The sequence below is a fragment of the Zalophus californianus genome, chromosome X, assembly GCF_009762305.2.
Source record: "Zalophus californianus isolate mZalCal1 chromosome X, mZalCal1.pri.v2, whole genome shotgun sequence".
In the NCBI taxonomy this organism is placed as follows: domain Eukaryota; kingdom Metazoa; phylum Chordata; class Mammalia; order Carnivora; family Otariidae; genus Zalophus; species Zalophus californianus.
Genome location: NC_045612.1, coordinates 33,305,344 through 33,323,310, shown reverse-complemented (window position 1 = coordinate 33,323,310; position 17,967 = coordinate 33,305,344).

Here is a 17,967-nt window from a genome sequence, read left to right as displayed (position 1 = left end):
AATTCCAATGTTCATAATGCTGCTCAAAGTTCTCTAAAAAAAAGGAAAAAATGAGTACTTGGAAATTTTGAAATTTAACAAATAAGAGAGAATTGAGTAAGGTGGCTGGACAATGAATCAGCATACAAAAGTCACTAAACTTCTGATGAAGTAAAACAAACAACAACCAGCTAAAATGTATAATGGAAAACAAATCTCATTTACGATAAAGACAACGACAACAAAAATTAAATGCCTAAGAATTAATTTAACAAGGCTGCATGAACTTTATTTAAAAGGATTTTATTAATTTATTTGAGAGAGAGAGCATGAGAGAGAGAGAGAGCGCATGACAGAGAGAGAGAGAGCATGAGAGGGAGGAGGGTCAGAGGGAGGAGCAGGCTCCCTGCTCAGCAGGGAGCCCGAAGTAGGACTTTATCCCGGGACTCCAGGATCATGACCTGAGCCGAAGGCAGTCATTTAACCAACTGAGCCACCCAGGCAGCCCGTGCATGAACTTTATAAGACAACTTTAAAATATTAATGATAGCCACAAAAAAATAACTATTGATAAATGGAAAGGCATTCTCTATTTTCAGAGTATAAAAGACACTCATACTGATGTAATTTCACCCTAAATTAATCATACCTTTAATATAGACTAATAAAAACACCAACATGGAGGCACCTGGGTGGCTCAGTCGGTTGGGTGTCTGCCTTCAGCTCGGATCATTATCCTGGGGTCTTGGGATCGAGCCCCACGTCGGGCTGTCTGTTCAGCAGGAGCCTGCTTCTCCCTCTCCCTCTGCCTCTCCCCCTCCTTGTGCTCTCTCTCTCTCAAATAAATAAAATCTTAACTAAAAAGCACCAACATGTTGGTAATACCAGCAAGATGGGGGAATAAGACATCCTTGCTTTTGTTTCCTTATAGAGACCTCAACTTAACAACAACACATGAACCATAATACCTTTATGAAAACTCCAGAAAGCAACCCGGAAATTGTATTACCCTAGGTGAATGCAAAGTTGAAACAGTTGCACTGAAATGGACAAAAGCTGCTTCATGCTGCCACAATTATCTCCCCCTTGGCAGGTGTACCTCAGCTTCATTTCTGGCTTCTCCCTCAAGGGATGGTGGGTGGATGAAGAGAATAGTGAAATGTGCTCCCAAGGTTCTGGCTATTTAGAGAGCTACCTGAGGGAATAGTTTCTTTCTCACCTCACTTGGAGTACTAACAGAACTGGCAGAACCGGGGGTGGGGGTGGGGGTGGGGGCAGCTGAAAGCACAGGAAGTTGCAAAATTTTTATTCTTTTTTTTAGTATTTTATTCTTTTTGATGCAATTGTAAACGGGATTGCCTTCTTGATTTCTCTTTCTGATAGTTTATTAATGTATAAAAACACAGCAGATTGTCGTATATTAATTTTGGATCCCATAACTTTACTGAATTAATTTATTAGCTCTAACAATTTTTTGGCAGAGCCTTTAGGGTTGTCTCTATATAGTGTCATCTGCAAATAGTGACAGTTTTACTTCTTTCTTTTCAATTTGGAGGCCTTTTATTTCCTTTTCTTTCCTAACTGCTATGGCTAGAATTTCCAGGACTATGTTGGATAAAAGAGGGGATCCTTGTCTTGTTCTTGATCTTAGAGGAAAAGATTTCAGCTTTTTACTCTGGAGTATGATATTAGCTGGGGGCTTGTCATATAAGCCTTTGTTATGTTGAGGTATGTTCCCTCTTTTACCCACCTTGTTGAGTTTTTATCATAAACAGATGTTGAATTTTGTCAAATGCTTTTTCTGTATCTGTTGAGATGAAATTAAAATTATTGGGGTGCACATTTATGATATGGGCACCTTCCGGAAATGTATTACACCTGTAATATCCTGTTAACATGGCATATTAACATGCCCTACTCTTATGCCCCTTGTCTAATCTTCCTCATTAGCTTTGAAATCCCAAAGCCCGTTTCATGGTGAAAACCAGCCGCGTTAACAGTCATTGAGGAGTCGGACCGGGGTTGGAATTCTTCAAAACTCCCCTTTCAGCAAATTGCTATTATGTGAATTGTCTGACAGTTCCAAGGATAACCCCAGTTTCAAGAATTATCTTTACTTGACCTGACCCAGAGCTAACCCTGTGGTGAAAAGCCTTTTCCTCCGGGGTAATCGCTGAAACCAATTACAGGGAAGTAATTAACTTCGCAGCTGCCTGAGGTTGTGGATAACGGTTGAGGGAAACAATAGACTAACCACAAGGTTTAAAAAAGAAAGCTGGGGAACGAGATCGATAGGGGCTTTGAAAAGCTTTGACACAATCCTGGAAATTTAGAAGGCTATGTGCATGCCCAAGGCTGTATGCAGCTGTGCACATGCTCAGGAAAGACTTGAGAAGCCATTAAGATTTCAACTCTGGCTGATCTTGAGGTTCTATCTAAGGAGGGAACAAAAGCTAAAGCAGAATTCAAAACTGCCTGATGGAGTGTTGATACTGTTCCTCAACATCCACACAGAGTCCCTGGCAAATACAAGGAGACTTACTGGTCCAAATGCTTAATGAAATCTTTGTCCAATCATTAGTGGACTCCTAAGCTAACCAGAGTCTTCAGTGGCTGCTCATGATAAAAAATACAGATTTTGCAGAATTAGTTTAGAAATGTCAGTAAATATGTAGACACATCACCACCAACAAATAGCAGCAAACCTGCAGAGGGATCCATAAAGCAAACCACAATAAATTTCAATTTTTGATATAATACAATGTTCTCTAATCACAGTGGAGTGAAATTACGAATCAATAGCAAAAGGAAGTTTGGGCTGTTCACAAATGTGTAAAAATTAAACAACACACTTCTAAGTAACCAGTGGGTCACAATAGAAAGCACAAGGGAAATTTGAAATTACTTTGAGGTAAATTAAAAATTAAAAACAATACACCAAAACCTATGGGACTTTGCTAAAGTAGACCTTAGAGGGAAACTTACCTATAAATCAATAACCCAACCTAAGCATTCACCTTCGGAAGCTAGAAAAAGAAGAACAAACTAAATCCAAAATAAACAGAAGGATGGTTATGAATAGAAATAAAGGAAATAGAGAATAAAAAACAAGAGAGAAAATCAAAGAAACCAAAACTTGATTGAAAGATCAACAATACTGACAGAACTTTCGATATACTGACCAATAAAAATAAAAGTACAGGAATTACCCAAACCAAGAATGAAAGGGGAAATTCCCACTGACCTTTCAGAAATAGAAAAGGTTATAAGGGAATACTAAACGATTTTAAGCCAAGAAATTAGATAACTTCAATGAAATGGACATTTTCTGAGACACAAACTATTGAAACTAACTCAAGAATAAATAGAAAATGTGTATAAACCTATAGCAAATAAAGTAACTGAATTAGAAATCAAAAACTTTCCACAAAGAAAAGCCCAGAAACAGATGGCTTCACTGGTGATTCCTATCAAATGTTTAAGGAAGAATTAACACTAATCCTTCACAAACTCTTTCAAAAATAGAAGAATGGAGAGTGTGTCAACTCATTCTATAAGTCCAGTATTATCCAGATAGCAAAATCACATGAAAAAAAATACTGAGTAACATCCCTTATGAATATAGACACAAAAATCCTCAACAATATACTAGCAAACTGGATCCAGAAACATATAAGGATTATATATATTTTATATTACATACAGTTATGTTTTATGTGGTTATATATAATATGACATAATATAATAATTATATGAGGCTTACACACCAATCCAATGACTGGATGATTGGTTTAATATTCCCAAATCAATGGAACATGCCACATAAATAGAATAAAAGATAAAAATCTCATGAGCATCTCAATAGATACAGAAAGAGCACTTGACAAAACTTAAATCCTTTCATGACAAAAACTAGGCATACAAGGGCACTCCCTGAACCTAATAAAGGGCAATTACAAAATTCCCACAGCTAACTTTGTACTTAATGATAAGAGACTGAGAGGATTGCCCCTAATATCAGGAACAAGACAAGGATGTCCACTCTTACCACCTTTATTTTACTGGCGGTTCTAGCAAGAAAAATTGGGCAAGAAAAAGAAAGAAAAAGCATCCAGATTGTAAAGAGAGGAGGAAATCTATTTTACTTACAGTGAGCATGACCTTACAAAATCTTGAGGAATTCACTAAGTCTCTAATAAAACCAAAACAACAACAATAACAACAAAACTTCATCAAGATTTTAGGACCCAAGATCAATATACAAAAATCAATTATATTTGTCTATGATAGCAATTAACAACCTGAAAATAAAATTAAGAAAACTCCATTTACAATAGCATCAGAAAGAATACTTAATAAATTAGCCAAGTAGGTTCAAGACTTGTAACTGACAAATACCAAACATCAGTGAAAGAAATTAAAGAGAACCTAAATAAATGGAAAGGTATGTCATGCTCATGGATTGAAGGATTTAATATTGCCAAAATGACACAACTCCTCAAATTGATTTAATAATTTAATACAACCTTCCCCAAATCATACCTACTGTTTTTGCAGAAATTGATAAACTGATTCTAAAATTTGTATGGAAATGTTAGGAACCCAGAATAGCCAAAATAAACATTAAAAAGAAGAACCAGGTGGGAGAACTCACAGTTCCCCATTTTGAAATTTAATACAAAGCCATGATAATTGAGGTAGTGTAGTACTAGATAATAATAGACATATAGGACATTGGAATAGAATTGAGAGTATAGAAACAAGCCCCCACATTCATACTGATTTACTAACCAGGGTGCAAAAACAATTTAATGGGCAAAAGATAGCTGTTCCAACAAATGGCACTGGAACAACCGTATATCCACATGCAAAACAATGAAATTGGACCCCTACATCACGCCATACACAGAAATGTACTCAAAATGGACCAAACATTTAAATGTAGAGCTCCAAGCTATAAAACTGTTAGAAAAAATCTTAGACATAAAACTTCATGACCTTTGATATGGCAATGGAGTCTCAGACATGATGTCATGAACGTAAGGAACAACAACAAAAAATTGATAAGTTGGACTTCATTGAAATTTAAAAAAAAGAACATTTTAAAAAAAGAAAACAGGATCAAGAAAGTGAAAAGACAACCCACAGGACAGGAGAACATGTTTTCAAATTATATATGTGATAAGAGACATGTATCTGGAGTATGTAAAGAACATTTAAAACTGAACAACAAAAAGACAAATAACTCAATTAAAAAGTGGGCGAGATGATTAATCGACATTTCCCCAAAGATGATACACTATTGATCATGAAACATACCACATGGTGTGCAATATCATTCATTATTAGGGAAATACAAATCAAAACCAAAATGAGACACCAGTTCACACCCCCTAGGATATCTGTAGTGAAACACAGTAATAGGTGTTGGCAATGATGCAGAGAAACTGGAATGCTCATATGTTGCTGAATCGCTCCTGAATTTGTGAATGCTGACACATGGAAAACGGTGTAGCTGCTATGGAAAACAATTTGTCACTTCCTCAACAAGTGAAATATTGAGTTAATTGTCTAATCAGGTTTTATAATTTAAATACAAGCTGTTGATTTTGTATGTATATACATATACATGTGTATATGTATATGTATATAGAATACATGTATATATATATATATATATATATATATATATATATATATATATATATATATATACACATATACATGCTGGGTACAAATGACCCAGCAATTTCATTCCTAAGCATACACCCAAGAGAATTTAAAACATACAGTCATACAAAAACTTGTACATGAATGTTGATAGCAACATTGCTCATAATCACCAACAAGTGGAAACAACCCAAATATCCATCAATGGATGAATAAATAAAATTTGGTAAAACCATATAGTGTATTATTATTCAGCAATAAAAAGATAGCAGTACTGATACATTCTATAATATTGATGAAAATTGTAAACATGCCAAGTGAAAAAAGGTGGAAACAAAAGGCCTCATAACATCTGATTGTATTTATACAAATTGTCCAGAATAGGAAAATCCATAGAGACAGAGAATGGATCAGTGGTTGCAGGGATGGGGTGAGAGGGGAATTGGGAGAGACTGCCAATGTGTATGGGATTTCTTCTTTTTTTTAAAGATGTATTTATTTATTTTAGAGAGAGTGAGCATGAGTGGGAAGAGGGAGAGAGAGAGAGAGAAAAGCAGACTCCCTGCTGAGTGTGGAGCCTGATGTGGGGCTTGATCTCACCCCCTTGAGATCACGACCTGAGCCAAAACCAAGAGTCGGAGGCTCAACGGACTGAGCCACTCAGGCACCCCGTGTCTGGGATTTCTTATGAGGATGATGAAAATATTCTGGAATTAGTGTTCATCATTGCATGGCTTTGTGAATATACTAAAAATAACTGAATTTTTCACTTAAAATGTGAATTTTATTGTCTGACAAACATACGTACTATATATTGCTGTCCTTAGTTAATAGACTTGTTGGCTTATGATGAAAATGTGTTGGTATGGGAATAATAAATGATGAGGCCAGAATACTTATAGCAGTGATTCCGAAGGCAAAATATTAAAGTCATTAATGCCAAATAATATAAGAATGCCTCTATCTCTGCTGCTGCTGTTGTTATTATTACCATTTATTGTTACTATTGTTACTATTATTATCATATTATGGAAGATCTAGTAAGAACAGTACATCATGAAACACAAATGACAACTATAGCTATTGAAAATAAGGTGAAAGTGTTTTCATTACTGGCAGATGGCATGATTGTTCCCTGAAGAATCCCATGGAGTTCAACTGAAAAATTGTTAAATAAAAATGAATAAAAATAAGATGGACATATATACATACAAAATCAACAGCTTGTATTTAAATTATAAAACCTGATTAGACAATATGATCAGGAAAGTTCATTTTCCAAGATCCGGAAAAAAAAAACAACCCCAAACAAACCTAGAAATAAACTCACCACCAAAGACTTGGGATTTCTGTAAAGAAAAGCAAAAAAATTGAGAGCCATGAAAGAAGACAAATGTAGAGGCAGATCTTAATTCTGGACAGCAACACCGAATAGTTTTAAATTGTTAAATTATTTGCTAAATGATTTATGAGTCCAATGTAACTTTTATTTCAACCTCCTGAAGAATTTATATTGGAATATTATGGAGAGAGTCTAAGGATCAGTTGGAGGAATAAACAGTGAGACTAGCCAAGCAAATTTGGAAAAGGAAGAGTAATTAGAGAAGCCTTGTCACATTGCATATTCTCACTTCATCCCCTGCCTCCCTCCAAACTGCAATAGCCAAGAAAATGTGGAGCTGGTTCAAGAGTCAATATCTGGATCAATGGAACAAAACTGTCCAGCAGGAAAACAGCCACGACCATTACCACTGCAATCACCACCAGCAACTTGACTTTATAAAGAATTTAGAATGTGACCAATATGATCTTACAAATTAGTCGGGGAGGGGTGCCTGGGTGGCTCAGTCGGTTGAGCTTCTGACTTTCGATTTTGGCTCAGGTCCTGATTTTAGGGTCGTGAGATTGAGCCCCACGTTGACCTCTGCGCTCATCAGGGAGTCTGCTGGAGATTCTCTCTCCCTGCCTCTCCCCCTGCTTGTGCTCACATGTGTGTGTGCGCTCTCTCTCTCTGAAATAAATAAATAAATCTTAAAAAGATACCAAATTAGTCGGGGGGGGGGATAGAAGGATTACTCAGTAAGTTTAAATATTTGGAAAATAAATTTATTCCCCCATTATCTTTCTTACATCAAATTCATGAAATATTTAAATATGAGAAGCAGAAGTGTTTTAAAGACCAGAAACAAATAAAGGGAAATATTTATTTAACTCTAGCTGAGAAGGAACTTTCTGAGTATAAATTAATGGAAGAAACCACAAAGGAAAAGACTGATAAATGAGACTACATAAAAATGAAAACCCTCCGTACGCACAAAGTACCCCATAGATGGTTTCTGCCATGGGTTTGGAGTGGAAGAATGATAGCATTCATCTTGTGTTGTGAACAATCCCTGTGACCGCTTTGTGGAGAACGCATTCTAGAAGGGCAAGAATTTGAAGCAGATGGACTATTTGGTGAAGCATTGCAGTAGTTTAAGAGATGATTCTGGTTTGGACTGGGGAATGATGGAGGTGGTTAAAGGAGGTCGGATTCAGGGTACAGTTTGAAGACAGATGACTATTTCTACAGCCTTGGTTGGGTGGATCATTAAGGAAATGAGATAGTTAGAGGGCTACTCAGGGTCAGCAGAGAGTTTTTAAGAGGTGGTAAATAAAGATTTGAGTATACTTATAACCTGAAGGAAAGAGCCAAAAAAGAGGCAGATGTTGAAGATCAGGAGAGAGTCAATACACTTGAGAGAGGAAAGTATCAGATGAAGCAATAATGGGAGCTGGGATACAGAGCACACCTGAATGCATTAGCTTTGACAGGTAGGAAGCCTATCTCCTTTGATGAAGTGATGAAAAAAAGAATGGGTATAGGATATTGCTATGTTTGTAAATGGGAGATTAGGAAGGTGAAGACATTCATGCCTCTAGGTCTCTATCTTCTTTGTGGTCGGGCAGAGGTGCATTAGGGGCGTGGCCTGTGTCAGTGGAGAGTGACCTATGCAGTCACTCAGAAGCGGGCTCCCCACTTGGGATTTAATACTCCGTGACTGCCGTCTTGAAGTTCTTACACATTTTGCCTTTGAATTTGTTTTGTTCAGTGAAGTCTGATGGGAAAATGGAGCATTTGCTCCGGTCTTGGATCATTGGATTGGGCATGCCTCAGCCCATGCGTGGTTTTACCTCCTGCTGCCCCCCCACCTCCCCAGGACTGATTCTTGGCTGACCACTCCCCTGCCCCTGCCCGGTGCTGCTGCCGCCCTCTGGGCAGAGACCTGGGTATGAGAATGTTGAGGGTGGGGGTCAGGTGTGCCCATCCCATTCCTTAAGTGGTGGGCCAGGGGCCTTGGTAACTCTGAGGGTCTACATTTGTCCCAGGAGTATCCCCACACCTGAGGAAGTACACAGCATTATATAGTAATTCAAGGAACACCAGGACGAATTGAGACAGAGACAGCAGAAGAAAGCAAAATGCTGCATCTTCCTTTTCTGCACAAGGGGCCCTGCATTTTCATTTTGCTCTGGGCTTTGCAGATTATGTAGCTGGCCCTGATTAGGGGCCCCGAAGAAGACAGAAGAGGTTTGGAATAATGCCTCAGTGGAATGAGAGATGGAGTATGTAATAGGATTTCCAAGCCATGTTCATGAATTTGGATTAGCACTGATTTCCACTGCCGTGTGTCATCTCTCTAGAAGCATTCGGCTCCATTTATTTGTTATTGGTGATTTTCGAGTGAGTGCGATAGAAATACGACACTGAAATCAAGGACGTAGCCTGATGTGATTAACAAGGCTTTTTAATGGAAGAACCACAAAGTGAGGATTCTTTGGAAGTGTTGACCCTAGCCAGAGTGTAAAGTGAGAGTCCTCAAAATTCTGCAGTATTCAGGCAGGAAACATTTAGCTCACGTGGTTGAGATAGTTCATCATCTCTGACTCTCTTCAACTGCAGGGTAATGGAAGATCTAGATTCTGTTCTGACTTTGGTGATATTTGTTTAGGCACTATCAGCGATTTTGCATGAGGCATCATTGAAAATAAAAACAGCATTTCATAGCACATTTCAATCCCTTTCTCAAAGACCCAGGAAAGAAGAAGCCCAACCATCTTAAGATCAGGAAGATTTTCTCTGGTCCAGAAAGGTAATGACTCATTCGAAAAATACATCTTTCTTTTCATCTGAAGCTAGAAAGCTCCACCAAAGATCATGAAGTTTCCTTGCTTGACTGGAGCAGCGCGTTTTGAGAGGTAAGTATTAACATTCATTTGGGCCTCGCAAGCTCACATCAGCCTTTGCTTTTTCTTGGAGGCCATGTATTTGCTTCCCTTTACCCAGGGTCTCTTTAGATTGGGAAGATAGGGCTGTAAAAATGCACTTTCTCCGTGATGTGACGCGGAACTGCTTTATTATGCAGTTAGCTGCTCGGCCAGTCATGTGCTTGGTGACCTGCCCGATTTCCTGTGCACACATGCCTTCTCTCTCTTTCGCTCTGCTCTAAAGGCATTTGTTTCCATGACTCAAGACCAAAAACATTATCAAATAGGAAGTGTTTAGTGCCTCCGAGAAGCTATTTTTTTTTGGGGGGGGGTCTCACTTGAGTTGTTAGAGAATAGGTCTGCATTTCAAAAATCTGACATTTTCCAAGGAGAACAGTAGTTGAAGAGACAAATAAGCTGAGTACTTACCACTTTAAACTACTCTCTGGACCAATGGGTAATTCATACATGAAGGCAATACAGGGTGTCCTACCTCTGGGGTCTTTGATCTCCAACCCCTACCGATCCCATGTTCACCCACACCTCCTTCTTTAGGACAAATACTCGGAGTTGCAACAGAAGACGGGAGGACTTTAATATCAAGGCAAACTTGCTCGTAGTTCTTCTCCATCTTTTTATCTTTGTTCAAGTGACTGGGTCTCTAGCTGGTCCCTGAGACTTTTCTGTACTGATAAGTCACCAAGGTTTGAGGGATGGGGACCCTGCCATGTTCTTGCCGGTTTTAACTCCAAGCTACATTCCTGTGATTGAAGCCCTCTTACCAGCTACCGGATTGTCCTCAGCTTAGATCTTTGAATACTGTGCTCCTAAATTCTTTGTGCTTATGCTCTGTACACTCGTTGGGAAATTCTTCTGTCCACTGCTATCACTATGTCAACAGCTTGTCCATGCCATATGACTCTTTTTTTAAATAAAGATTTTATTTATTTGAGAGAGAGAGAGAAAGCACAAGCACAAGCAGGGGGAGCGGCAGAGGGAGAGGGAGAAGCAGGCTCCCCGCTGAGCAGGGAGCCCCATGCGGGGCTCGATCCTGGACCCTGGGACCATGACCAGAGCTGAAGGCAGATGGTCAACTGACTGAGCTACCTAGGCGCCCCTGCCGTATGACTCTTATTGTACTTCCTTCGAGACCATGTTTCTTTTGTCTGGCAGGGTCTATTCCCATAACTTGACATTTAATTAGTTTCCCACAGTCTGCAGCACCTCAATGTGTCCTATTTTTGTTAATTTTTTGGCTCCTAGTTCTGTCACAGTAAAAGACAAGATGATACACAAGAGCATTGTCAAGAGACTGTAGACTCAGATTCTGTGAATTTGGATATTAGAAAACCATAGTTTCCCCCCCCTACCCCCGGTCAGATGATTCTAAGGGAAATAAAGGTGAGCTCAGTATTCTGAGAAAGGCATAGAAGAAGGGATTGTGCAAGTTTAGAGGTAGAAGAGTGAAATAGGTAGAAGGGTTTTGGTTGGTTAGAAATCAACAGAAAACAATCAGAAATATCTTAACAAACAAAGGGAGGATTTGTTATAAAGAGGTATCTCATGGAACCCACGGGTGTAAATGCAACCCACCTTTTTTTTTTTTTTTTTTAAAGATTTTTATTTATTTATTTGACAGAGAGAGACACAGTGAGAGTGGGAACACAAGCAGGGGGAGTGGGAGAGGGAGAAGCAGGCTTCCCGCAGAGCAGGGAGCCCGATGCAGGGCTCGAACCCAGGACCCTGGGATCATGACCTGAGCCTAAGGTAGACGCTTAATGACTGAGCCACCCAGGCACCCCAAAATGCACCCCATCTTGAGGAAGGGATTGTCTTGTTATCTCTCACATTTGTTTGTTTCTTTTTTAAAAGATTTTATTTATTTATTTGAGAGAGAGAGACAGAGAGACAGAGCACAAGCAGGTAGAGGGGCAGAGGGAGAGGGAGAAGCATGCTCCCCACGAAGCAAGGAGCCCGATGTGGGGCTGGATCCCAGGACCCTGAGATCATGACCTGAGCTGAAGGCAGACGCTTCACCGTCAGCCACCCAGGAGCCCCTCAAATTTGTTTCTATCTACACATCTGCCTCATTCTCTGAAGACAAGTCCTCTCAGCTTTTAAGTTGATGGAATAGAAAAAAAATTTTTTTAAGCAAACATATATTTGATCTTGTAACTCCCTGCTTTAAAACCTTCTGATGGATTCCCACTGTACTTAGGATAACTTCTAAAGTCCTTACCATGCCCTGCATAGTCCTGTTCTCTGGTTCATACCCACTTCTCTAACTTCGTTTCCTCTCACTAAGTTTTTATTCCTCTGACTTTGTAGACAATTTAGACTACTGCTTTTGGGCCTTTACATCTTCAGTTACTCTTTATTACATTGCTCCATCCTATTTTTTCTGGTACATATTATTTTCTGAAATTATGCTGTTCGTGAATCTGTTTGCCATCCAATACCTTCTCAGTTGTGAGATTCGTGAGAAGGAGATGTTGTCCATCTTGAAAAAGGCAGATCTCATAGCTTCAGTACCTAGAATTATGTATAGCACATGTTAAGGACTCAATAAATATTTGCCAAACCAATTAAGAGAGGAAGATGGTTGAACACTGAGAGTCGGACATTAGCAGAGTGACCTAGCATTAGGGAGGAAAAAAAGAGGTATAAACAATAATAATGTTGTTTAACAATATATGATATAGAACAATAAAAAAATAAATAGTAAGTCATGTTAGCTCATATTTTTGGAATATTTACTGTTTGGCACCATTCAAAGAACGTGCACGTGTTAACGCATTTAATCCTCTCAACAGCCCTCTGAGGAAGATGCCATTATGATCCCCATTTTAAATTTGTGGAAGTTAAGGCACAAAAATGTGAAGTGACTTACTCAGGGACAGACAGCTATTAAAAGGGAAAGCTAGGATTCAGGATACAAACCTAGATTAGTTTGAGTCCAGTACACTTAATTAGTAATGGTTATTGACTTCCTTGGTTGCACAGCAATACAGATAACAAAGCAAAATTGATTCTGAAACAAATTTTTCTTCATACATTCTCTAGCCAAGGTTATATATAAGGCCTAAACTTTATGTAAGTCCTAACTTAAAGGCTGGAATAAGTAAGCATACCCAAGGGCAAATCCAAGTGTGCTGGAGGTGGGAACCAAGCTGTTCTCAACACAAATAAGCCTCGAAAGTTGAATTGACCAACTTTAGGAATAGTGAGGGAGCTAACTGGTAATCAAATGTAAAGGTAGATTTCATTTTACTGTCTCTAATGGGCAGTCTTTCAGAATGAAGTACAGTGCTGAGATTTAAAAAAACTTCTGTGTGTGTGTGTCACATTCAACTACTTCTTTATAATTTGTCTCAAAATAGGGCAATATTAAATTCTTGTGCGTTTATAGACATTCATCCAACCCGTGGAACATCTTTTTTTTCATGTAAAGCATAACTGGTATCATTAAAGAACTACTGAAGTATAAATATTGAAATGACTCTGGCGTCCAACAAATGTCAGACCAGAAAAAAATAGAAAAATTGCTTTACTGAAAGACAGGTGAAAGGGATACAAAACCATCCATTAAGAGGACATTAAAATGGAAATTTTGACTCTTACTCTGAAATGTTGAATACTTTTTTTTTTTTTTACAGTGTGTGTTGTTTGCCACAAGATGGCAGCTAAGCAATTGTCATTCTAATATGCCATAGGTAGGTAGGAAGCGCTGTGCAGAAATCCTTCCTTTGCTTTAACAAAGTACAAATTGAATTACAAATATTGCTTCTAACCACATATAAATTTACAAAAAAACATGGTACATAAAACTTTGTCATGAACTATATAGACTGCCAAGATTTATCTGGTTATATAGATCTTTGAAGTTATTGGGAGGAAGGTATTGATTATCAGCCAAGAAAAGTCCCAGATAAAGCTTATTAAGTAAAATCAAACAATAGAAAGCACGAGCTTTATAAAGATGTGCCAGGACCTTGGAGAAGAATGGAAATGTATAGCTCTGATGAGGAATCCAGGCTTCATTACAGCAAATTGATCATTCCGGCAATGATGCTCATCTTGGTTGTTCAATCAATGGTTCAGTAAATGACATCAATCATTAAGAGAGCCAAATTGTGAGAGGAGAGCCATTTTAGAAATGTCGATCAGGCACAAAACATGGTTCCTTTAAGATCAGTCTCTTCTATGAAGTTCTTTCTCATTTCCTCTGAATTCCTACCACACTTGCTGCCCAAACCACTCACTTTGGCATTTAATCGTGCCTGGACCTATGGCATAGTCTGTTTCTTTTGCATGTTTTTTTTTTTTTTAATTAAATTATAAATAAATAAAAGAATCTTAAAACAATAAAAAATTATAAAGTTTTTGAGAGTGAGAAGTATATTTTACTTTTTCATGCTAAGCAGAGTGCTCAGGTATGGAATGGTTATAGTCACATGGGCAGCTATGGTACAGAAATTGAGTGTGGACCCTGGAGCCATACTGCCTAGATTTATATCCTATCTCTGTGGAAACTTAATGTAAGTTATTTGACCTCTCTGAACCTTAATTTTCCTCAAATGTAAAATGATTAGCAGTTAATATAAGTAAAACATTAAAAAATGTGCCTAGTGGGAAGTCGGTTTTTTAGTAGTCTTTGCTCTCAATGATTCATGTCTTGGAGAGGTCCCTCATAGGAGAAGCCTGGGTTGCCTCTTGAGCTGTCTCCTGGTGGAGTGATTAACCTGGTACTGGGAAACCAACCACTCTTTACTGGTAAGCCCTCTGGTCACAGTTACGCTAAATGGTGCTTCCTTAAGAGACAGAAAAAGTTTAGTCATAAGTACTTGAAAGTCCCATAACCAGTTCTATAAGGACTAGTTTCTCCTGTCATGCTTTCAGGAAGGAAGTTTTCTCCGTATTGGAATTTGTCAAGTTGGCACACTTCCTTCTGTTGATATGGAGAGCCTTGCTCTCGAAGAGTGAAGTCTGTTGTTTTGTAACGCGGTCAGCTTTGCTGAAGTGCTATTCCAATATATCATCTCCCGGACCGTGTCTTGTCCCAGCCATATGATGGTATGGGTAAGGGGGGTGGGGTAGTGGTGGTAATGGAGGGTCATCATTGAAATTTATTCCATGTTAAGACTTGTGGTAGGAGCTTCCATATACCTATGCCATGTCATCATCATGATTACTAGTCATATTTTACAGCCAAGGAAGCTGAGATTAAGAGAGGTGTGTGGCTTTCTCAAGATCATATGACTAATGTTTTTATAATACAAAAACATACAATTGTGGACATTGTATGTTGGTGGAACCAGGGTTTTAATCCAGATCTTTAGCTAGGGTACCTGGAATTCTTCTTAAATTCCTTATATATGACCATGGGAAAGATCAGGTCTCCCTTCTAGTCCGTGATGCCAGCTCTTCTGACACTCCTTAAAAAAACAATGGTACCAGTTCAGGCAATGACTCTTTGAGGCTAATCTTATCTGTTTACTCCGTAATGAATTTTTACCTGCCGCCCCCCCCCCCCCCCCCCCCCCGCCATGGCCACAAACACTACAAATATATTACACCAAAACAAGATTTTTGTATCTGTTCTCAGGTGTCAATAGCCCTTCTTGATCTCTTATTTTTGGAGGCGTTTTATTGGCATCTATTGGCACAATATTATTTGTTCTGGAGCTTTTGCCTGACTGATTGTAGGCTGGTGGCTGCTTTGACATGTGGGCTCACCTTTAATCTTCTCCATTCCTTTCCTCCATCTTTGTGATCATTCTTTCTGGATGGACAACACACTGGAGAGTTTGATGTTTCCTTCTGAGTGCTCCCACTGTATTTTTCCACGCTTCTATGGAAGGGTTTAGATGTATGAACCTATTTTTAGGGTTGCCAGATTTAGTAAACAAACATACACATATGTCCCAAATATTACACTGGACATATTTAACAGTAAAATTGTTCACCTGAAATTTAAATTTAAATGGGCATCTTGTATTTTTTTCCGACAGTCTTGAAAGCTGGAATTGTTATAATATATATTCCTCCTTCTCCTCTTCTCTCACTTCCTCCTGGTGTTTTTTCACTCTCCCTTATGTGGAGGAAGAGGGTATCCCCAGGGCCTACCACAGTGCCTACATACAGTAAGTGCTCAAATGTTAAAAGGAAAGAGATAGTTTCTAGGGGATGTCAAATTAGCTCAATTGTTTGCATGCTGTGACGTACTGGTGTTCCTTATCTAAAGAACTGGTGGCTGCTCTGGAGAACAGTATGGAGGTTCCTCAAAAAGTTAAAAATAGAACTACCTTACAACCCGGCAATTGAACTACTGGGTATTGACCCAAAGGATAGAAACATAGTGACTCGAAGAGACACGTGCTCCCCAATGTTTATAGCAGCAATGTCCAAAATAGCCAAACTATGGAGAGAGCCCAAATGTCCATCAACTGATGAATGGATAAAGAAGAAGTGGTGTGTGTAGACACACACACACACACACACACACACCAGAATATTACTCAGCCATCACAAAGAATGAAATCTTGCCATTTGCAATGACATGGATGGAGCTAGAGTGTATTATGCTAAATGCAACAAGTCAGTTGGAGAAAGACAAATACCATATAATTTCACTCATATATGGAATTTAAGAAAGAAAACAGATGAACATACGGGAAAGGGAAAAAGGGAAACAAATCATAAAAGACTCTTAACAGTAGAGAACAAACTGAGGGTCGATGGAGGGAGGTGGGTGGGGCATGGGCCAGATGGGTGATGGGTGTTAAAGAGGGCACTTGTCATGAGCACTGGGTGTGGTATGTAAGTGATGAATCACTGAATTCTACTTCAGAAACCAAGATTGCCCTGTGTGTTAACTAAAATTTAAACTAAAAAAATAATAAATAAATAAAAATGCAAACCAAGATAATACGTAAACATACAAAATAAAGAACAGATGGCTGAAAAACATAATCTTCATTAATCCTTGTGAGTTACCCTTGAAAAAATGAAACGGTCATTACCTAGCAGATGAATTTAATCAATATCAGATAGATGATTCTTCCAGCTTGGGTTTGGGGAACGTGTATCCTGTTGAGTTGGTGAGTGTTTATTTTCACCTCTGAAAAGTTTGGGCTCATAGAAGTAGGTCTATCCAGGACTCTCACCCAGGCTCCCCAATGAGGCAATCCACATGTAACAGTTTAACCCCAGTTCTCAACTCATACTGGTGTCTGTTTTGATCGAAATTCTCCTGTTAATGTCACCAATCTTCACTCTAAACCATCCCCTCATTCCATCCCTGCCCTTAGTGTCTCAAGATGGATACAGACTAACTGAAATGTGACAGGAAATTACCAAGAGAGTTTCTTCTTTGTTTTTGTCCATGATCTCCAGCTGTGGTGAACAATTTGTGTTAAATTAATGACAAGCATTTACATTGTTACATGTATCAAAATGCTTCTAAAAAATCCTTTCTTTTTGAAACATGATGGCTAGCGCTAGAATTATTTCCAAAATGGAAAAAGAAAGCATTTTTTAAAAATAGAGGGTGTTTTTTTTAACCTTCAGAGTATAACTACCCCCAAGAGAAACTTAAACTGATAATTATGGAATTAGTTTATGCTTTCATTGATGGAAAATATCCTAAATAGACATTATTTTAAATAGACATCCTGCTGAGGACCTAGAGAAAGCTCTTCTGTGGAGCTGCACTAGGTTTCCCTAAAAACAAAATTAGCTAATTTTGTGCAGCAGTTACAGTCTTATTACTCTTAACAAAATTCAAAACTCCATTTTAGGCCTATTCATGTAATAGTTGCTCTTCAGGGTAGAATAATAAAAGCCACCCACACAACTTGGAGGCTACAATTATAATGTGCAGTATCTCCAAGTTCTATAGAAGAATACACCTCATCCCACCAAATGGAGAAAATTTTACAGAAAGAACATTTCTTTCAAAGAAAATGATTTTGTTTCTAGTATATTTACAATTGCCTTCCACTTGTCATTGTTCTCTGGTCGGCCTCAGAGGATGGTCAACAGAATGCCATCAAGCGAACTCCCACAGAG